The sequence below is a fragment of the Triturus cristatus genome, chromosome 3_2 (genome assembly GCF_964204655.1).
Source record: "Triturus cristatus chromosome 3_2, aTriCri1.1, whole genome shotgun sequence".
NCBI lineage: Eukaryota > Metazoa > Chordata > Amphibia > Caudata > Salamandridae > Triturus > Triturus cristatus.
Window position 1 is genome coordinate 995446982 of NC_140584.1, and position 23880 is coordinate 995470861.

The window sequence follows — 23880 nt, forward strand, 5'->3', positions numbered from 1 at the left end:
TCACTTGAACCAATAAACACATTGTTATATTCTGTTTTTAATCTAAGAAGACAGATTTTCCCTTTCTTTTCAAAATCTAAAGACATGGCAGCATGAGTTTTGCCACTTGCAAAATGCTCTTCTTCCTTAGCCCATTTCGGTATCTGAGGTTTAGGTTCGGAGGCTCTCTGTTGGAAATCCTGTCTTCTTTGTTCTACTAAATTCAAAAATATTTTCTCCTCTTCATGTAATTTACAAGTTAAATTGTTATTATATGCTTCAGCTATATCTATTGCTTTCATTGTTAAGAAATATTCACCCATAAATTCAGAGTCTGTTGTACTAAGAACAGGGTTCATGCTTTTTTGCATAGGAACCTCAGAGAATATCACATCTATGTTAGAATAATAATATAGCAGTTTTCCACGTTTATGAAAACAACTTGCTAAAACACTACAAGATATACCATAGGTTAAGGGTAAATGATGATAAGTCACTCCCTCTGCTACAGATGCAGGCAATTTCATGCATACATAACAATCACTAACTTCCATAGTTTCTACATATTGTACTAATACGTTTTTAAAAACGTTTAAATCAGTGCCATTATTATTCATAGTGTGATGTAATTCTGACTCATCTGGTGCTTTTAATTCTACTCTATCTCCTTTGATAGTAGCTACTTTTTCATGTGTGTTAGTGGTATTCTGTCCACTTTTGATAATTAAATAAGGTATGGCCACTGCTAATATTAACCATATTATGAGTATTAAAAATATACTACATATTCACACTCTGCAACATTTCTTAAAACAATTCGGTTTTTCAGAAGATCTATTGTCAGACATTCTCAAAAAGGGGATGAAGATTTCTCTTCTTTATTCGAGTGGTTCAAACTTCATAACATATTTATAATGGGGAAATTCGTTCAAGGTGGTCTCACTTCTTCGTCAATTTGCTCTGCATTAAAATATTCAATTTCTTCTTCGATTATCTCTAAATTCTCAAAATCTTCGAGAATTACATATGTCCATTCAGGACCCTTGAACTTGTTATTTACAAATTTTGCTCTGGGGCTTCTTCGTTTAGAACCTACAGCTGCTTGCCCAGACAAACTGGATACTTCATCTACCTGCTCTGGTTCTTCGGGTATTGTCTTAAAGTAATATTTCAATCTTTTGATAACGCCTGGCCTATTTATCCTTTCCTGCTTCGTTTAGCTTGCATTGCACTAGTATCTTCTTCAGATGTTCTCTTGTTTTCACTGATTAGTGGCACAACGTGATTATCTCTGTCCTCAGATTCTTTCTCAGTCTGATTTTGTGTAGGTCTTACTGATTCACTTCGTCGTTCCTGAATGTTTTCTCCTTTGCTAGTCTGATCTAGTTCAGGTTCAATTTTTAAAATCGTTTTTTCTGTCTCTGCCTATATTTCTGTGACTTCCCTTATTGGCTCTTGCTTAATTTCCTTTGAATCTTTGTCGACGTTTATCTGTTTACTTGCTTTAGATTCTCTCTGTTCTTCCCCCGTCTCAAGTTCTATAAATTTGGCTTCTTCTGTTTGGGTATTTGGTATTTTCCCTACCTGGTCCTGCTCAGGTTTATAATCGGATTTATTTTCTGTTTCTTTAGCACTTTCCTCTCTGTCTATCTGGTCCTCACTCTGTTCCTGACTAATTTGTCTAGTTTGACTCCTGGTTCTTACAATTATCTCTGGTATGTCTACTACAGGTATCCAATCATCCTGACTGGTGCTCGGTTGTTCTTCATCAGCTATTTCAGGACCTATAGCTTGAGATCCTTCAGCTGTGCAACCTTCAGCCCCCTCAACTGCCTGAGTCAGTTGAGGTTCCTCCTCGTCAGGTGCTGGTACTCTTTTAGTATGGCTTGCATGAATCCAATTAGGCAAGCCTGCACATTTTACAGCTGTTGTTGTGACTAATATAACCTGATGTGGTTTCTCCCACCTTGGTGCTAGGCAAGTTTCTCGTGTGTGATTCTTCACTACAACCCAGTCACCAGGATTCAGATCATGCACTTGAATTGGCTGCCTGACGTCTGCGTCCTCTCCAACCTGGTGAGAGATAGAACGCACTTGGTCAGCCAATTCTTTGCAATACTCCAGTACCAAATCATCAGTTATATTCAACAACTTGTGTCCTGGTATGCATGCCTGCCTCATTGCTCTTCCCATGATGATTTCATGGGGACTCAATCCAGTATTTTTGTCTGGAATTCTTCTGAGTCCCATCAGAACAAGAGGTAGGGTATCAGGCCAGTCTAGAGGAGTCGATGCACACACTTTTCCTAACCTCGATTTAATTGTGCCATGCAATTGTTCAACTACTCCAGATGCTTCTGGGCGGTATGCGCAGTGCAACTTTTGTTCAATTTTAAATGCTTCACAAATTAATTGAATTCTTTTAGTATTAAAATGAGACCCTCTATCTGATTCAATAGTTACTGGAAAACCGAACCGAGGAATGAGCTCTCTCAATAGGAGCCTGGCTACAGTTATACTGTCATTTCTCTTGGTGGGGTATGCCTCCACCCATTTTGAAAATAAACAAATGATGACAAGTACATATTTTAAGCCTCGACAAGCAGGTAACTGAATGAAGTAAATTTGAAGTCTTATGAATGGTCCTTCTGCCTTTCCAATTTTACCCATATAGACTATTGTTCTCTTGCCTGGATTCATTTGCTGACATGTTAAACATCTTTGGCAAAGCCTTTCAGCCGTATATCTCAACCTTGGATTAAACCAAGCCTGCCTGAAAAGTCTAATCATTGCATCTCGGCCTATGTGGGTGTCTCTGTGATACATTCTAGCCATAGGTGCAAGCATACTGTCTGGTAACACAGGTCTTTCATCAAAGTATACCCAAAACCATCTTCATTCCTTTGTGTACAACCAATTTTCTCTTTTATTTCTGCTTCGTTCTGTAGATCTTTCACTTCTTTCCATGTTTCTAACCCTGACAAAAGCATAAGTTGGTAGCTGTTTTGACGATTTTCAACTTGTCTGTTTACTGCCATTCGGTATCTGGCACAATGTTGGGCAACCTGATCAGCGTACCGATTGCCTGCAGTCACACGGTCATTTCCTGAGTGGTATGCGGCACACTTGACCACTGTCACTTCTTTTGGTAATTGTATTGCTTCGAGAAATCCTTTGACAAATTTTCCATTTTTGATGGAAGACCCTGAAGAAGTCAGAAAGTCTTGCTGCATCCAAAGCTGGCCAAAGTCATGCACAACCACGTAACCATACAGACTGTCAGTGTACATGGTTACTCTCCAGCTTTTCCCCTTTTTTCAATCTTTAACCCCTTCAGCGCTGGGCGAATTCCGCCGCGGTGCTGAAGGGTTCGAGCGCGGGCGGGACCATGACGGAACGGTTCCGTCATGAGCACAGCTCAACCGTGGCTCATGACGGAACCGTTCCGTCATGAGCATGGAAGGGGTTAATTAAAGCAATCAATTCGGCTATTTGTGCAGACCTGACTCCTGGTAAATAGGATGTTTTGACTATTTCAGCCAATGTACACATAGCATAAGCAGCACTTAACCCTCCCTCTCCATGGCGCATGGATGAACCGTCTACAAAGATTTCATGCTCCGCATCTTTTAATGGCTCATCTTGTATGTCTGGATGTGGTTCTGTAATAAGCGATGTTACATCAAGACAATCATGTTCCGGGTCATCTTTTACTTCCTCATTGTATGGATCTGGTAACAGAGTAGCTGGATTAAGTACAGTACATCGAACAATGGTCACATTTTCTGCACCTAAAATAATCCTTTCATACTTGGTTAATCTGCTTGGTGTGAGGTACTGTGTACGGGTTCGTGTTAAGAGAATAACAACTGCATGGGGGACATATACATTTACAGGGTGTCCCATCACAGTTGTCTCACTTTGCTCCTGACTCACACATGTTGCTGCCACAGCCTTTAGGCATTCTGGCAAGGCCGATGCTACAGGATATAAGGTAGCAGAAAAGTTTGCCACGGGTGTCGCATCAGGCCATGAATCTGAGTTAGAACTGAGAGGGCACAATTATCTCTCTCGCAACAAAGTAACGCGAAATCTTTTGAACAGTCGGGCATAACTAAAGCAGGGGCTTCACATAAACAATCCCGTAACTTCAGAAAGGATTTCGTACTCTCATCATCCCATTCTGTCTGTTCCTTTGCTTGTTTCTTTGTCATTTGTATTAGGGGTTTCGCCAGCATGGAGAACTCCATAATCCACTGTCTACAATACCCAACTACTCCTAGGAACATTCTTATTTCCTTCTGGGTTTGTGGCAACTTCATTTGTTTTATTATTTCTATTCCTTCGGAGGTCACTCTCCTTTCTCCACGTTCTATCTGGTGTCCTAGATATTTCACTTCTTTTCTGCAAAATTGTAGCTTCTCAGGGGACACTTTATGTCTACCTTTGGCTAAATGGTGCAGCAAAGCTATTGAATCTGTCACACAGTCACTTTTTGTTTTTGAAGTGACTAAAAGATCATCGATATACTGTACGAGGACAGATTCTTTAGGCATTACTAAAGTCTCCAGACATTTTTTCAAAATCTGATTGAAAATTGATGGACTTTCTGTGAACCCTTGAGGAACACGATTCCAAGTATAAACATGATCATCAAATTTAAAATAAAATAAAAACTGGCTATCTGGATGTAATGGGATGGAGAAAAAAGCATGATATAAATCAATCATGGTAAACCACCTTGCATTCCATGGTATTTGATATAGAATTACTACAGGGTTGGGCACCACTGGACAACAGGGCACCACAATCTTATTAATCTTTCGTAAATCTTGAACTACCCTATATTTGCCATTTGGTTTCTTTTTTTTTTTTTTTTTTTTTTTTTTTAAAAACCTTTATTTCTTCAAGAGTCTGGACACAGCTATTCAGCCGACAACCCGGAGGTTCGGCAGCTTCGATAGAGAAGGACAAAGAAGCGTCCACATTGCATTAAAGGAGCAGTGAAAAGATTCCATTTTTAAATAAACACAAACACACAACAAACCCCAGCAAGGCAAGAACACTGAATGCCCATGGTGATAGCCCCCCAGGGGAGGCCGGACCCCAATCATCTAACAGTCACAGAACTGTGATAAGAGGAAGAAGGGGGACAGCAGAGGCCCAAGAAGTCAATTAACCATCACATCTTATATACTGAGCTGGAAAGAATGTCAAGAGGAAAGCTGTTCCTCGGGGGGATCCAAATCAGGGGCAAGACATATTCCCCCCCTGTATTGATTCCACCGCCCCCAGATGGCGTGCCACTTCCGAGGGCGGCCTCTAGCGCAATATACTGTCTTTTCCCTGAGCATACTCCAGTCCATATTTTCTTTCCACGCGGTCAATGTGGGGGGTCCCACGGAGCCCCACAATCGCGCGATATCTCTCTTAGCGACCATGTTACCCAGAGTCACCCATTGGGTCTGTGCCTCATCGTGATCAGTGGGCCCCCAGACATTCAGGAGACAACACCGCGCTTCCGGCTGCATAGCAATGCCCGTCACCTCCCCCATCACTGCATGGACTCTCCTCCAGAATTGCGTGATGACACCACATTCCCAAATGATATGCAGGAAAGTACCCACCATACCACATCCCCTCCTACATAGGCCTTCCTCAGAGAATCCCATATGAACCAGCCTTGGCCCCGTCACATACACTCGATGCAGTATTTTGAGCTGCACCAGCCTCAGACGCGACGGGATCGCAACCTCCTTGGGAGAGGAAACAGCAGACTGCCAATCCTCGTCATCCAACTCGAATCCATCCCTAGTCCACTGGTCCCGCAGCCCCAGAAGCATATCCGCCCGGACATTTATCAATTTCTTGTAGATGAGCGAGATCGTGCTCTCAGGCATATGGCCATCAAGGATCCGGTCCTCCAAAGGAGAGGACTCAGGCACCTTCTCACCCTCCACGAGGACTGACCGGAGGGCATGACACACCTGAACATAGCGGAAAAACTCGGATGTCCCCAGCTCATACTCCTTCTGCAATTCTTCAAAGGACTTCACCCTCCCCTTAATCAGCACATCTCCGACCCTGGAGATGCCGATCAAGTCCCATTTATCAAAACCTTTTGTATGCCAAAGCCTACCCAATCTTTCAGATTCAAACAGCGGGGTAGCGAGGGTGAGCCTATCCTTCCAGCCCAGGGAGTCAGTTGCCATCTTCCACACACGCACCGCCACCCCAGTGGGCCCCGTGAGGGACGAGTCCAGGGACCGCGAGTACAACGCCCTGTGATAGTTACCACCACGCAGCAACCACCTATCCATGGCATAACCAGGGCTGAGGGCAGGGCCATAGAGACCATGATTAATCGCGCTCAGCTGGGTGGCCCAATAGTAGCGTCGGATGTCTGGAAGCGCAATACCTCCATCATACCATGGAAGCGTCAACTTAGCAATTGCTATTCGCGGCCGCCCGTCCCACAACAACGTTCGTTGGAGGCTTTCGATCTCCCGAAAGTAGTTGGCCGGTACCCAATCTAGAGTATTCTGCAATGCGTAGAGGAACCGGGGAAGAGACATCATTTTGAACAAGGCAGCGCGCCCAACGAGGGAGAGCGGCAGCCTCCGCCAGCCCTCTACATCCCGCCGCAGGCGCGCTAGGGGGGGGAGCAGGTTCCTCTCATACCGCAAAGCGGAGTCCGTGGAGATAAAGATCCCCAGATACACGAAGCCCCGCTGAGCGATCTGGATCGAGCAAGTTCGCGGGATCGGTGGAACCTCGCCACTCAGAACATATAAATACGATTTACTCCAGTTGATGACGAGACCCGAATTCCTACCGAAGGATGTAAGAACGTCACAGACCACTATAAGTGATTTCTTGGGCGAGGCAAGATACAACAGGATGTCATCAGCATATAGCGAAATGCGGTCCTCGTGTTCGGGCGACCATCTAAGTCCCCGTATATCCGGGTGCCAGCGTATCCACGCTGCCAGCGGCTCAAGGGCGAGGGCGAACAACAATGGCGACAGGGGGCAACCTTGCCGAGTGCCCCTCCCAAGCTGAAACGGAGTCGACGCCCAGCCATTTACCACCACACTCGCAAGGGGTCCCTCATACAGCAACCTCACCCAGCTCACAAAACCATGGCCAAAGCCGAACTTGGCCAGCACAGCCCACAAATATGCCCATTCCACCGTATCAAAGGCCATCGTGGCATCGAGAGACGCCACAACAGCTGGTTCACGCAGCGTGCCCGCCCTGGCGATTACACCATGAAGGCGCCGAAGGTTTAACGCAGTGTTACGATGCGGAATAAAACCGGATTGATCCGGGTGGAACAGGTCTCCAAGTACCCTGATCAATCGGGCCGCAAGGATTTTAGCCAGAATCTTCGGCTCGGCGTTAAGGAGTGAGATAGGCCTATATGAGGCACACTTATCTCGGGGTTTACCATCTTTGTGTATAACAACAATTGTCGCCAGTCGCTGATCCAACGGGAGGGTCCCACTCCCCCGCGCCTCCACGAACATGGCGCGCAGGTGAGGGGCAACCCTATCCGGAAACAGCTTATACAGGTCAATTGGCAAGCCATTCGGGCCCGAGGCCTTGCCCGAGTTCAGCGCGCGGATAGCTCCCGCCACCTCATCGACCGTTATGTCTCCATCCAGATCATCCCTATCTACGTCAGAAAGACAGGGCAAAGCGATATCACGCAAGAGGTCACGCGAGTCCTCGGGCAGCCTATCCGACACTGAGGCATAAACCATACGGAAATAGTCCGTGAAGCACTGTACAATCCTCTCAGGTTCCACAATCACCTCTCCCTCCTCTCCCGTCAACTCCGGCACTACTCTATTAACCCGTTCTTTTTTGTCCAGCCAAGCTAGGAGTTTCCCGGCCTTGTCACCAACATCATACAGGCGGCCCTGCTGTTCCCTACTGAGGGTCTTAGCGGCATTCGTCACCAGGTCCTTATACTCGGCTTGCTTCAAGCTCAGCTCATGCAGTGAGGCCTCTGTAACCTCCTCCTCTAGCGCTCCCTCCAAAGCCACGATCTCCTCCTCAACCTGCATAACCTCGCCATCTCTCCGCCGCTTGGCCGCCACTACCAGGGAGAGGGCCTCCCCTCGCAGCACGGTCTTAAATGCTTCCCACAGCGACACTGCCGAGTCCACGGATCCCTGATTGTCCTTGAAAAAATTATCAACTGCCTTCACCAGTGCGCTGCGCATCTTGGGGTCTCGGAAGTACCAAGGGTTAATAGGAGCCACCCTTCCCCCTCCCTCACGGCCGACATCCAGCCTGACCCACACTGGCGAATGGTCCGATATACCACGCGCCATGTGCCTGGCCTCGGACACCATTGAGGCGTGCGCAGCCAGAGTGAGCAGGTAATCAATCCTAGAGAGGCTACCATGCGCTCCGGAGTGGAAGGTGTATTGGCTCTGTGTGGGGTGCCGGAGCCTCCAGCAGTCTATCAGGCCAAGTGTGTCTAAAAAGTCTGGAAGCCACTTCTGAGCCCCCCCTGTGTCTCTGGGCGGGTATCTATCCAGCAGCCCAGAGCCGACAGCATTGAAATCACCCCCCACCACAAGCATACCCCCCGGGAGATCCAGCAAGGCCCTACCCAGATCTGTAAACGTGGAGGCCTGCAGGGCCGGCGGGACATAAACCGAAACTAAAACCAAAGTTCTTCCTTCCCACCGCCCCGCCACCGCCACAAACCTCCCCCTATCGTCAACAATGGTGGAGTCCACCTCAAATGGTAGCGAGGCTCTGACTAGGATGCCCACACCCCTGGACCCTGAGGAGAATCCCGAATGAGCTATGAATTTATAACCCTTCCTATTAAGAGCATAGCACGTGTTACCTATGAGGTGCGTCTCCTGCAGTAGGGCGACATCTGGCAATGACCGTTTCAAGAATTGCAAAACAATCCCGCGCTTAATGCGATCCCCCAAACCATTAACATTCCAGCTAATAACACTTAAACCCCTACCCCCCATCCCCAAACGTAAGGAGGCCCACCCCACACCCGAAGAGCCACCATGGAACCGTCCTGAAAATAATCAATACGCCTTGCAGAAACGAACCCCCCAACAACAAACCCAAAATCCCAACTATCCCCCCCACCCTGCACCCCTGCTGCAGCTTACAAAGCCCCCCCAACTTGCAGTGTGCCTGTCGCCCTACCAAACCCAAAATCTACAAAAAGTACCCTAAGGGAGGAAAGAGCTCCCCTCGTCCTCCCACAACCCTCCGTATTTACTGCATTCTGTTCAAGTCATTAGCTAGAGTCAAATCGAGTCAGTCCGGTTCCGAAGACATCAACCTTGTTCATCCCGGCCACTGTCCCCGTCTGCGGCAGTGTCCTCTCCCGTCCGTCGTCGGGGCAGAGCGTCCAGCCATTCATCGGCCATGACAGGCGACTCAAAGAAGAATGTTCGGTCTTCGTACACCACACGTAGTCTGGCAGGGAAGAGCATGGCATATTTCAGTTCCCTCTCCCGAAGCCGCCTCTTCACCCCCAGGAAGCCCTGCCTCTGCCTCTGCACCTGTTGGGTGAAGTCAGGATAGAAATTCACCGACGCGTTCTGGAAGGGGACCGGGCCCGTCACCCTCGATGCTTGCAGGATAGCGTCCCGATCTCGAAAATGAAAGAGCCGGGCGACAATCGGCCTCGGTGGGGCTCCCACCTTGGGCCTACCACCCGGCACTCTATGGGCCCTCTCAACTGCGAAAAACTTCCCAAGACCCTTAGGCTGCAGATGGTTAAGCACCAAGTCCTCCACTAGCAGGTCTACAGAAGTCTCGTCCGAGGACTCCGGGACCCCGATAACGCGCACGTTGTTGCGCCTGGCCCGGCTCTCAAAGTCCTCCAGCCGACGGGCGGCGAGATCACTCTCGGTCCGCAACTTACGGACCTCGGTCTGTAGTTCCGAGACATCATCAGCGAGGCCCAGGGATTTAACTAGTTCATTTGTTTTGCCCAAGTCCGCGCGGATCAGATTAACGTCCACCAAGATGGTATCCACTTTGTGCGCCAGGGCATCAAACTGTCTCCCAATCGAAGTCTGCAGCCCTTCGAGCGCGCCCATGACATCCTGGAGCGAGAGCTCCGGGGCCAAGGGTGAGGCAGTCTTCTGTGCATCCGGCGACTGGCTCGGTCCACCCGGTGACCCCTTCTGCTGGGCATAGCGGTCCATATTATTGGCCTGAGTATAGGCTCCCCGCCTGGTGGCCTTAGGCTTCAAACGATCCACCTCTGCTTTGCCCGACATGGTTGGCTCAAGCAGGTCGGTTCAAACAGGACGACCCTCTCTCAGCGAAAGGAGTCAGGATTGCTCAGTCCTGCGATGGGCCGCCAGAGTGGCGTGCAGAGCGTCCAAATGATAATAAAGCAGCCGAGAGCACTCCCTGGGCAGGGCAAACAAAGGGCGAGAAAGTGAAAGTGAAAGGATGGGGACCTCCGTCCGGTAGTTCACACCTCGCCTGGCCGCTGTTGTTCAATTAGAGGTCGGGCATCCTGCCAACTCTAGCCTCTGGCATCCCTCGGAGATAGGCCTCAATCTTCCGCCATGCATAACTCCGGTTCCCGGTGGGCGATCCGACTGCGGGTAGCATCAATCGCCTCCCTGACAAGTCATCTGCACGATGCCATGCATGCAAACAGGATTAGAGACAGGATAGTCGACGGAGGGCACGAGGGTCTCGGGAGCTCAAAGCTCACGCGGCCATCTTGGTCAAGCGCTAGGCTCCTCCCCTCCATTTGGTTTCTTAATGCCAATTATAGGTGAGTTACAGGGACTACTTAAAATCTCTTTTAATATGCCTTGTTCAACCATTCTGTTAATTTCTGCTGCAACACCCGCTTTGACATCAGAACTCATTTTGTATTGTCGGGTGTTTGGAAAAACCACACCTTCCTTTATGGATACTTTTACAGGATCTACATCTGTCATTAATCCTACTTCTTTTCCAGTAAAATCCCACACATCTGGATTTACTGTCAATTTTACTTCTTCTGGCAAATTATCCTGGGTTATTATTGAATACAACTCATTTACTTCTGCTCCTTGCTTAGCTAACATGATTTTGTATATTCCGTCTTCATCTGGCGTTTGAATGGCAACACCATCCGGTGTACAGAATATGGTGCAATTCATTTTGCACAACAAATCTCTTCCTAATAAATTTACTGGACTGGAGTCGCACACTACAAACGTGTGCATCTCTTTGAAGTTTCCAATGCATACTTCCATTGGCTTTGTAATAGGGGTCCTAATTTGTTTATTAGAAACACCCACTACTTGGATCGCTTCTCCCGAGAGGGGTAGGTTTGGAATGTCTGCTGTTCTCACAGTAGAACGGGTTACGCCAGTGTCCAACAAAAAGGTAATGTCATTTCCCTCTACCTTCCTATCGATATACGGATCTGACTGGTCTACCAGTAAGGATACGCCAAGTACGCAATCCTCATCCCCCCCCTCTCAGGCACCGTCATTGATCTTGGTCCCCGAAATAGGGTTCCTGCAAAAGAAACTGTGATGTTAAGTAATTATTCTTACCACTTCCTTCTTGAAATCCGGTGTCTGTACTGTGCTTGGCTTGACTCACAAAATGTGTCATAGGGGCAGGTGGCAATTGATTCTGCAGGTTTACAACCTGTTGTGGTTGACTCATTATCACTTCATTCTGCGTCAGTGGATTTAAATTTGGATTTGAGCTATTATTATTATTTTGTATATTCTTACACTCGTTCTTCCAATGCCCCAATTTTCCGCACCCATGATAAGGGAATTTCTTCTTTGCCTCTTCTCTACTTAAACGCCCTTTTGGTTTTCCCCCATTGTTTTCGCCATTTCCTTGCTCTTTTCCCGATTTCCCTGCCATGTTATTTAACTGAATTTCTTGCTGTTCTGCCAATTTAACTTGAGTCCACATTACTTTTTCTTCTAAAATCTTTCGTCTATTGTCTATTTCATCTTCACAGTACTTTGCATATTTTAAAATTTCATCAATTGGCTTTGCTTGCCAGCACAAATTATGTTGCTTAATCATTTCAGAAATGTCCTTCTTTAATCCATTTACAAATCGATATACAAAATGAGTCATATCTTTATTCCCAATGCTTTCCACCCAACTATACTGTTTGAACACCTGTAGAAGGCGCTCATAATAAGTATGGACTGATTCATCCTTTTCTTGAGTTGTTCTATTTTTACCCAATCTGTCTCCTTTGGGGGAATTTTTCCTCTCAAATAGTTATGACCTGGTTATGTTTTCTCATCACTTCTTCAGATGGGGCTCCCAGTTTCTTGTCTCTCGAGTACTCTTCCTTTGGCCAATCAACTGTCATTTTACACTCAGCCCACAAATCAGCTGGTACCACTATGTCAAACAAACCATCCAAATCTATCAACAGAACTTTCGAAACCTTCACAAACCTTTCGACTTGTCTATACCATTCCACAGGCTTCTCCCTCAGTTTTGGGAAATCATTTGTAAATGACAAAATATCCTGTCTAGTCCATGGGAAATGTACATAACCTCCCCCTGGAACTTCTCTCATTGGGTATAACCCTTCTGCCTTTTCTGTTCCTTTCAATAAGTACTCTGATGTTACTCGAGTGGCCTGTGCTTCTTCCTTTTTCTTTGTCCACCTTGCTTTCCATCTGTCTAGGTCTCCCCATTTTTGCAATATCACCATCAATACCTTAACTTGCAACTTTCTCCCAGACACGTTCATATTTTCTAAATCTTTATCAGGAAATTCTGCGCTATAGGGTTTTTTCAGCACCTTGGATCTTCCCACATCAATTCCCATTTCTAAAGCCAAATTCATTAATTTTTCATGAAATATTTTTGTATTTCGAGTTATACTTCTGCAAATAAACTGCAATTCTTCCTCATTGAAGGTATTCAACCTTTCTAACCCTACATTTCCTGCCATCTCTTCCTATTCTACTCTCAGTTTGAATACATCTAGTATTTTTGGCGGTGGATTGGGTTTTTCTATATCTCTCGTGTCCATCTTTCTAATTCTTCTGTTGTTATTAGTGTGACACTTTTTGTTCCGGTGGATGTCTCAATTCGCACCTCTTTTGAACTACCTGGTGTGACTCTTCTGGGGGTAAAAGACACACAATTGGTGGACGGAATGCAGAACAAATCAAAACATTAACCCCCAGTCAAGAGATCTGGGTTAAATCCATCATTCTTTTGCTCACCATGCCACCCTAGTTTAGACCTGGCCATATGCAAATCAGTCTTGACCCTGTACCTCATGGGAACAGTCCAGCCCGAACTGCCAAGCCAGGTCCTCCCTGGACCGGAAACAAGCATCCTAGGACCGGTTTCGGGGTTTCACCCCTCTTCAGCCAGGATAGCTTGATTCCAGTGGCACAGTGAGCCCAGGACCCACGTCTGGGCACTTAGGGTGAGAAAGCAAAAGACACACAATTGATGGACAGAATGCAGAACAAATAAAAACATTCACCCCCGGTCAAGAGATCTGGGTTAAATCCATCATTCTTTTGCTCACCATGCCACCCCAGTTTAGACCTGGCCATATGCAAATCAGTCTTGACCCCGTACCTCATGGGAACAGTCCAGCCCGAACTGCCAAGCCAGGTCCTCCCTGGACCTGTTTCGGGGTTTCACCCCTCTTCAGCCAGGATAATTTGATTCCAGTGGCACAGTGAGCCCAGGACCCACGTCTGGACATACCTGGCGCACTTAGGGCGAGAAAGCAAAAGACACACAATTGATGGACGGAATGCAGAACAAATCAAAACATTCACCCCCAGTCAAGAGATCTGGGTTAAATCCATCATTATTTTGCTCACCATGCCACCCCAGTTTAGACCTGGCCATATGCAAATCAGTCTTCACCCTGTACCTCATGGGAACAATCCAGCCCGAACTGCCAAGCCAGGTCCTCCCTGGACCGGAAACAAGCATCCTAGGACTGGTCCATCAACAAGTTCTTTTTGCATATGTCACCCCGAGTGGGACGGGTATCCTCAGACGTGAGTCCCGTGCTCTCCATGCCACTGGAATCAAGCTATCCTGGCTGAAGAGGGGTGACACCCCGAATACGGGCCTAGGATGCTTGTTTCCAGTCCAAGGAGGACCTGGCCTGGCGGTTCGGGCTGGACTGTTCCCATAGGGCACAGGGTCAAGACTGATTTGCATATGGCTGGGTCCAAACTGGAATGGCATGGTGAGCAAAAAAACAATGGATTTAGGCCCAGATCTCTGTACTGGGGTGAATGTATGACATTGTTCTGCATTCTGTCCATCAACAGTTCTTTTTGCATTTGTCACCCAAGTGGGACGGGTATGCTCAGACGTGAGTCTCGTGCTCTCCATGCCACTGGAATCAAGCTATCCTGGCTGAAGAGGGGTGAAATCCCAAAACCGGTCCTAAGATGCTTGTTTCCAGTGCAAGGAGGACCTGGCCTGGCAGTTCGGGCTGGACTGTTCCCATAGGGCACAGGGTCAAGACTGATTTGCATATGGCTGGGTCCAAACTGGAATGGCATGGTGAGCAAAAAAACGATGGATTTAGGCCCAGATCTCTGTACTGGGGTGCATGTATGACATTGTTCTGCATTCTGTCCATCAACAGTTATTTTTGCATTTGTCACCCGAGTGGGACGGGTATGCTCAGACGTGAGTCTCGTGCTCTCCATGCCACTGGAATCAAGCTATCCTGGCTGAAGAGGGGTGAAGCCCCGAAACCAGTCCTAGGATGCTTGTTTCCAGTCCAAGGAGGACCTGGCCTGGCAATTCGTTTTGGACTGTTCCCAAAGGACACAGGGTCAGGATGAATTTGCATATGGCTGGGTCCAAACTGGGATGGCATGGTGAGCAAAAAATTATGGATTTAGGCCCAGATCTCTATACTGGGGTGAATGTATGCCATTGTTCTGCATTCTGTCCATCAACAGTTCTTTTTGCATTTGTCACCCCGAGTGGAACGGGTATGCTCAAATGTGAGTCCCGTGCTCTCCATGCCACTGGAATGAAGCTATTGAAGCTATCCTGGCTGAAGAAGGGTGAAACACCGAAACCGGTCCTAGGATGCTTGTTTCCAGTCCAAGGAGTACCTGGCCTGGCAGTTCGGGCTGGACTGATCCCATAGGGCACAGGGTCAAGACTGATTTGCATATGGCTGGGTCCAAACTGGAATGGCATGGTGAGCAAAAGAACAATGGATTTAGGCCAATATCTCTGTACTAGGGTGAATGTATGACATTGTTCTGCATTTTGTCCATCAACAGTTCTTTTTGTATTTGTCACCCCGAGTGGGACGGGTATGCTCAGATATGAGTCCCGTGCTCTCCATGCCACTGGAATCAAGCTATCCTGGCTGAAGAGTGGTGAAACCCCGAAACCAGTCCTAGGATGTTTGTTTTCAGTCCAAGGAGGACCTGGCCTGGCAGTTCGGGCTGGACTGTTCCAATAGGGCACAGGGTCAAGACTGATTTGCATATGGCTGGTTCCAAACTGGAATGGCATGGTGAGCAAAAAAACAATGGATTTAGGCCCAGAACTCTGTACTGGGGTGAATGTATGACATTGTTCTGCATTCTGTCCATCAACAGTTCTTTTTGCATTTGTCACCCCAAGTGGGACGGGTATGCTCAGACGTGAGTCCCGTGCTCTCCATGCCACTAGAATCAGGTTATCCTGGCTGAAGAGGGGTGGAACCCCGAAACCGGTCCTGGGATGCTTGTTTCCAGTCCAAGGAGGACCTGGCCTGGCAGTTCGGGCTGGACTGTTCCCATAGGGCACAGGGTAAAGACTGATTTGCCTTTGGCTGGGTCCAAACTGGAATGACATGGTGAGCAAAAAAACGATGGAATTAGGCCAAGATCTCTGTACTGGAGTGAATGTATGACATTGTTCTGCATTTTGTCCATCAACAGTTCTTTTTGCATTTGTCACCCCAAGTGGGACGGGTATGCTCAGACGTGAGTCCAGTGCTCTCCATGCCACTAGAATCAAGCTATCCTGGCTGAAGAGGGGTGGAACCCCGAAACCGGTCCTAGGATGCTTGTTTCCAGTCCAAGGAGGACCTGGCCTGGCAGTTCGGGCTGGACTGTTCCCATAGGGCACAGGGCCAAGACTGATTTGCATATGGCTGGGTCCAAACTGGAATGGCATGGTGAGCAAAAAAACAATGGATTTAGGCCCAGATCTCTGTACTGGGGTGAATGCATGACATTGTTCTGCATTCTGTCCATCAACAGTTCTTTTTGCACTCTTCTGGGGGTGTCATTTATTTGCCCTCTTCTCGGCAAGTCCATTAAGGAAATTACTGACTCGCAATCACTAGCTTCGTCGTCAACTGATTATTTTTCTTTTCTCTGGTTCTATGATTGGTGTAGTCATGACGGGAGTTTTAGGACAGTTTGATTTTTCTCCATACAACAGGACAACAGGACCTATAGTCACAGGTATAGTTAGAGCTTCCGGATTTGCGTTTAACTGTGTTATCTTCTGTATTCATTCTTCTCTATTTTTATTTATTGCCTCTCTTTCCTTTTCCTGGAATACTCTTTCTATCGTTCCATCATGTACTACTTGTGGCACTATGGATGTCTCTAGGAGTGGTGCGCTCGGGGTAATTTTACTTGGCCCTTCCTGATATGGCGGAGGACTTCTCATTAATATTTCATCTAAATAATCTTCATCAGAGTCTCCTCCACTTGTCATTAAGTGTTTTTTCTTTTCTGTACATTTACTTCCTGTCAGTTCATCAGCCATTAATACAGGATATAATCCTTCGGTTAACATGGCTTGTCTTCATTGTTTCATTTGTTTGTCTCGAGTTTCACGTGGAAAATATGTGTAGAAATTACTCAAATTCCTGTTACACCTTGGTCTATCTCGTTCAAATGCCTCAGTTTCCCATTCTTCTAATGCCTCATACTGTGTGAACCTAGGTCTGTGTTCTAATTCATTCATTCTGATGCGCAGATTATGTAAAATTCTCCCATTAAATGTTCCGTATTCTGGGAAAGCCAGAATTCCATTGTCTTTCGTGTATTCAATCCAATTTTCTAACCATACACAAGTATGATAACCTCTCTCTACCATCATGTAGGATGCGGGAGTTTTCAGAGGAGGTGTCAAGAATCGATACCTGAACCTGTTGAAGTCCACGGGAGCAGAAGGCCGAAGTCCTAATGGAGTATAGTTCCCAACTCCCCTACACCTCTGAACCAGAATACACTCTGGACTCAGAAACGGGGGGGAAAAGGGGAATGGGAAAATAACAAGAGAGACTGCCACTCTGGTGCCCTCGCTTTATCCCTCAGGGCACCTGCAATGACAAGCAAAGAATTACCACGTCCAGAAAACCCTTTTGAGAATCTAACAATTTAAGTTTTTGTCAAACAAAAGATGGGGGGACGGGGAGCTATTAGGAAAAAAAGGTCCTGTACCAGAGCTCCCAAGTTAAATGCGGTAGCAAAATAGGATGGTAACAGTTCCTATGGGCAAAGGGATGCAAGTAGACGGCCAGATAGGCTGGAGAGAAGTGTAAGATGTCTCCAAAAGAGTTTGAGTGTGCCGAGAAAGAGTGAGGTACTCCTGTGGGGATCTAGAGGTGCCCTCACACACCCTTTCAGGTGTATAGCATCATCATCGGGCTGGTGCTCCTCTTGGGGGTGGCGCTGCAGTCCCTCACGGGCCCGTTTGACGGGGCTCTTTGGTGGAGATCTTTTAGGAGTTTGCCGCAGTTGTGCATGGGGGTGTGTGGGACAAGGTGATGGTGGTGAGTGAGATATAAAAAGAGCCCAAGGACACTAGCACTTTATTGAGGATGTCCCTGGAGTCTGGTTAAGATATGTCACGGGGGATGGAGAAGCAAGGTCACTTGCCTTTATGAGAGGGGAATTTGAACAAATACATTCCCTCTTCTCTCACCCGTGTAGTGCAGAAGGTGGATCTAAAGGGTCGACATGTTTCGCGCTTTTATGAGTCCCTAATGGATCTAAGAGCGCTTCATCAGGACCTTAAAAAAGAATGTGCAACAAGGGAATCGGGAAGAGACGCCCTGTAATCCCAATAGTCCTATATTTAGGAGATCAAGTAGGAAAGAATGTAGGGGACACGTCAATTATGCGTGTCCCTAGATGCGGCCCTCCTTAGCTAAAGGATGGACCTCGTCAGCATAGCCGTGTGGAAATAGAGGAGGTTCGGTTGCCGCGGCTGCTGGACCCAGCAGCCGCGGCAACCGGGTAGGTGCTACGGATCACAGAGGAAGATCGCGAACCTCCTCTATTTCCACACGGCTATGCTGACGAGGTCCATCCTTTAGCTAAGGAGGGCCGCATCTAGGGACACGCATAATTGACGTGTCCCCTTCCTTCTTTCCTACTTGATCTCCTAAATATAGGACTATTGGGATTACAGGGCGTCTCTTCCCGATTCCCTTGTTGCACATTCTTTTTTAAGGTCCTGATGAAGCGCTCTTAGATCCATTAGGGACTCATAAAAGCGCGAAACATGTCGACCCTTTAGATCCACCTTCTGCACTACACGGGTGAGAGAAGAGGGAATGTATTTGTTCAAATTCCCCTCTCATAAAGGCAAGTGACCTTGCTTCTCCATCCCCCGTGACATATCTTAACCAGACTCCAGGGACATCCTCAATAAAGTGCTAGTGTCCTTGGGCTCTTTTTATATCTCACTCACCACCATCACCTTGTCCCACACACCCCCATGCACAACTGCGGCAAACTCCTAAAAGATCTCCACCAAAGAGCCCCGTCAAACGGGCCCGTGAGGGACTGCAGCGCCACCCCCACGAGGAGCACCAGCCCGATGATGATGCTATACACCTGAAAGGGTGTGTGAGGGCACCTCTAGATCCCCACAGGAGTACTTCACTCTTTCTCGGCACACTCGAACTCTTTTGGAGACATCTTACACTTCTCTCCAGCCTATCTGGCCGTCTACTTGCATCCCTTTGCCCATAGGAACTGTTACCATCCTTTCTAACAATTTAAGGTCACATTTAACTTTGCTTTACCTGTCTGATAGTGGATTTTGCCTCTCTCTATACTGTTAGAAAATCTTATGCAACCTTTCTTACTGGAGTTTAGTAAATAAGCACTTGAATTGACCAGATGAAACAATCCAAATGAATTAACTGTCTTTCTCCTTCTCTTTTAGGTATGCTTCCTGAAAGGATGCTGACTTGGTGGTTGGTAAGTATAATATATACATATATATATATATATTTAATACATACAGTCGCGTTATGATGATTGTAGACTTTAACTCTGCTTGCTGATATGTTTTTTGAAGGTCACTTGACGCCAGAACTAAGTAGTATTCTGTTCTAATACTAAGGCTAGAAACTAACTTAGAAGAATAATGAGCAAGAAGGATTCTAAACAACTTTAAAGTATTTTTTCTTATCTCAGTCTTTTCCTTAGTTCTAGAGCACAGTGAGCAAATCTTTAGTAATATGTCTCTATTAATAATTGGAGATTCAGTCCTTTAGCGAAGAACAAACAGTCTATTGCAGGAAAATTCATAAACTCAGTCTGAGCGCTATTCAAAATACTGAGTTCCTTCTGAAGATGAAGACTGCCTCACAAAGGGAATGTTCAGCGCAGGAACCGGCGCTGGCTAGAACAGCTTCAAGAAATAAATAACCTCACCAGCAGTAACAAGTCTCAGACACAGCCTTAAACTCCTCACACTCCTCGCTGCTTCAGGAACTCCCAAAATATTCAAGTCTCTGAAGAGAAAATCCAGTCACTGAGGAGTGCAGTGCAGAACCTGCCTCCTCTGAAGGTTTGACGGTTGAAGTGCGAAGAGCAGCTGCAGCGCGCGAACAATAACAGAGTGGCTGTCAAGCTAAAGAGAGGGACACACTAGAATGCTAACTACCTGCACCCGGCCCTCCATGTTGAATGTACTCTGCCAAACACGCGTCTAGCCACCAATTCTCTCCAAGTATAAGGTGAAAGGGCAAGTCTAGAAACCTTCCCAAACTGATGATCGGGACACCTTAGCACAGAATTATGGAGAATCTGGTCGGACCTGACAGTACCCCCCACCAAAACCCCCTCCCTGGGCTTCTGTGGGTAAGTTTTATGGAACTCTTTCACTAATCTAGGTGCGCGGACAATAGTACTGGGTTCCAAGGATCTTTCTTCAGGACCAAATCCCTCCCAATCGATCAAATAGAATAGTTTCCCTTTCTTTATCTTGGAATCAGTTATTCTTTTAACCTCAAACTCTTCTTCTGATTGCACCTGAATAGGAACTGGAGGACCAACCAATCTAAGATGTGGTGGGCTTCGCTTAATTAGAGAAACATGAAATGTAGGGTGCACCTTAAACTTACTGGGAAGTTTAACTCGGACACTTACAGGGTTCACCATCTTAACTACTGGAAATGGACCCACAAATTTTGATTGAAACTTCCAATTTCCTCTCAACCGCATATGTCGAGTGGAAATCCAGACCTGATCACCAGGTTCAAAAATTGGATTTTCTTTTCGACTCTTGTCTGCCTGTTTCTTATAAGATTCTTTGGCCTTAATTAAATTCTCTGACGCCTTCTGATATGCCCCTTGCAATTTCTGAATTACCTCCCCTGCTGCCGGGACATCTTCCTCAACTTTTCCAAATAGCATGTTAGGATGCCTCCCAGAATTCAAATAGAAGGAGGAGTAACCAGTAGCTGAATGGACTGAATTGTTGTAAGTGAATTCTGCTGTACCTAGCATCATGGGCCAATCACCCTCCTGATCCATCAAATACAGACGCAGGTACTGTTCCAAGTCTTGGTTTACTCTCTCAGTTTTTCCATCAGATTCTGGATGAAAACTGGTGGACAAACGAGAATCTACACCTAATCCTTTCAGGAAAGATTTCCAAAATCGAGACGTAAATTGCGACCCTCGGTCGGTAATCACGATCTTTGGAATTCCGTGAAGTTTTCCTACATGTTGAGTGAACAAGGTGGCCAATTGAGCGTTTGGAAGGGCCTCTAAGGGAATAAAATGACTCATCTTTGAAAAATGATCAACTACCACCCAAATTACAGAATGGCCTTGACTGGAAGGTAAATCTACTATAAAATCCGTGGACACGGTATGCCAGGGATAAGGGACTACCGGGAGGGGCATTAAAAGACCTTGAGGGGCCTGTCGAGCCACCTTGCCTTTCACACATTGTTCACAAGATGCTACATACTGCCTCACCTGAGCTTCCATGCCTGCCCAACTAAATGATCGTTTCAAAAGTTCCAGTGTCTTCTTAACTCCCTTGTGACCTGCCAATGGACTGTCATGAAACAATTGAATGATGTCCTTCCTTAAATCATCATTTGGCACAAAGAGTTTCCCTTGAAAATATGGTTTTCTATTCTTGACCTCTCGATCTAGACCTGCCAGTCTCCAACTTGCTAAATCTACATCAGGAAGGTTTTCTCTTATGTTGTCCTCCAGTTCTGGGTAAACAATTGTACTCACAATCTTTTCTTCAGGAATTATATGACCTTCTTCTTTCTTTTCTTTTCCATCACCAGTATTCAAACGGGATAAGGCATCCGCTTTCCCATTTACTGAACCAGGCTTGTAAGTCAGAACAAAGTTATAATCCGCAAAAAAGAGCGACCATCTGAGTTGTCTTGGGGTAAGAGTTCTGGCGGATTTCAAAAACTGTAAATTTTGATGGTCAGTGAAGACCGTTACTTCATGTTTAGCACCCAGGAGGTAATGCCTCCATTCTTGAAAAGCATCTTTTACCGCCAATAATTCTTTATCAGCAATGGAGTAATTAACTTCTGCAGGTGACAATTTACGAGAGTGGTAGGCAACCGGGTGAAGATGACCAGTATCCGTATTTCTTTGGGACAAAATTCCCCCAATAGCAAGATTTGAAGTATCTGCTTCTACAAAGAAAGGGTTCCTTCAAATTAGGATGTTGCAAAACTGGTGCTGTGATGAAGGTTTCTTTTAATGATTGAAACGCCTCCTCAGTTTCCTGTGTCCAAATAAGTCTTTCTTTCTTCCTGAGCAATCGCGTGATAGGACTAACTTTCTCAGAGAAGTTGTGAATAAATCTTCGATAAAAATTTGCGAAGCCCAAAAAAGATTGGATTTCCTTGACTGATCACGGAGATGGCCATTCCTTAATCGCACTCACTTTTGCATCATCCATGGATACCCCTCAGGAGACAAGATGAATCCCAAAAACTCAACCCGGGAAGCACGAAACACACACTTCTCCAATTTTACATACAGTTGGTATTCCAGTAAACGTTCCAAAATAGCCCGTACATGCCGAACGTGTTCTTCTATATTTTCAGAAAAAATGAGTATGTCATCAATATAGACCACGGCGAATCTATCCAAAAATTCTCGCAAGATATCATTTACGAAATGCTGGAATGTCGCCGGGGCATTGCACAAACCGAAGGGCATGACTTGATACTCAAACAGGCCAAAATGAGTTCGAAACGCTGTCTTCCACTCTTCACCTTCGGCCATTCGGACCAAGTGATAGGACCCTCTCAGATCTAATTTGGTATAGACATGAGCATCTTTGACTTGATCCAAAAGTTCAGAAATCAAAGGTAGTGGCTACCGATTCTTCTTGGTGACTAGGTTCAATGCGCGATAATCGATACACGTTCTCAAACTCCCGTCCTTCTTAGGAATAAAAAAAAGAGGAGAGGAGACTGGAGACTGTGAAGGCCGGATGAAGCCATTGGCCAAATATTGATCCAAATATTCCTTTAAATGCTTGTTTTCAGACTCTGATAATGCATAAATACGACTACAAGGTAAGGACGCTCCAGGCTCCAATTCAATCCTGCAATCATATTCACGATGTGGGGGTAATTTCAAAGCCTCCTTTTCATTAAAAACTGCATTCAGATCTTGGTACTCTTCTGGAATACTCTGCACTTCTACTGTACAAATCATCCGCGCTTGTTCAGCCAGACAAGATGACCGAGTTGGTCGAGGCTCGATCATCTCAGAGCGGAAACAATGTTCTGAGCAGTATTCCGAGTTCAATTCTATGGTTCTTTTGGCCCAATCTATTTTCAGATTATGTTCCATCAGCCAAGGAAGACCCAAGATCAACTGGAATTGAGGGGCATCAATGAGGTTAAAACTTAACCAGCTTCGATGTCTTCCTGGACCAATCAGGGTTATCTCTTCGGTATCATAGGTGATGGGACCAGAGGAAAGGTTGGTGCCGTCCACGGCTCTGACTGGTTCCGGCTTATCGTTTTTGACGAAGCAAATTCCCAATGTCCTAGCAAATTTTAAATCGCAAAAATTTCCAGTAGCCCCTGAATCAATCATGACAGCTACTTCATCCACCTCTACATCCCGGAACAAAATTTGACTGGAAATAATTAAATGAGGGGCTGACGATTGCAGTGTGTTCACTAAAAGCTGAGCACTTGGAGTTGACTCCTTTTCCGCTTCCACCAGAGCAACTCCTTCTACTGGTGGAGCCTGTCTTTTACCCATGCGTTATTCTTGGGTTTCTTCGGGCACTCCTTCACGAAATGGCCTGCTCCGCCACAATACATACACAACTTGCTCAAACGTCTCTTCTCTCTTTCTTCCTTAGTGAGAGGACCTCGAACAGTACCAATTTGCATTGGTTCCTCACAAGTTCCAGCCTCTGAAGTTTTTGTCACCTCCATTCTGATTCTATCAAATCTGGGTGGAATTGACCGGGTTTCCTTCCGTCTTTCATTTCTCCTTTCCGATTGACGTTGATCAATTTGCAATACTAGATCTATCAATTCCGAAACTTAGGTGGGCCTCTTCGGAATCTGAGCCAACTCATCTTTTAATTCATCCCTAAGGCCTCGATAAAATATTGCTGCTCTTTTTGCCT

The 23880-nt window shown here is 46.3% G+C and overlaps 1 long non-coding RNA gene across 1 annotated transcript in view; it reads left to right on the forward strand.

Annotated features, from left to right (window-relative positions):
* The window catches only part of LOC146858969 (uncharacterized), a 219800-nt gene that overhangs the window by 70475 nt on the left and 125445 nt on the right, over positions 1-23880 (forward strand). Inside the window, exon 2 of the long non-coding RNA XR_014979715.1 lies at positions 19171-19205. This is a non-coding gene — a long non-coding RNA (uncharacterized LOC146858969). The remainder of the gene's footprint in view (positions 1-19170; positions 19206-23880) is intronic.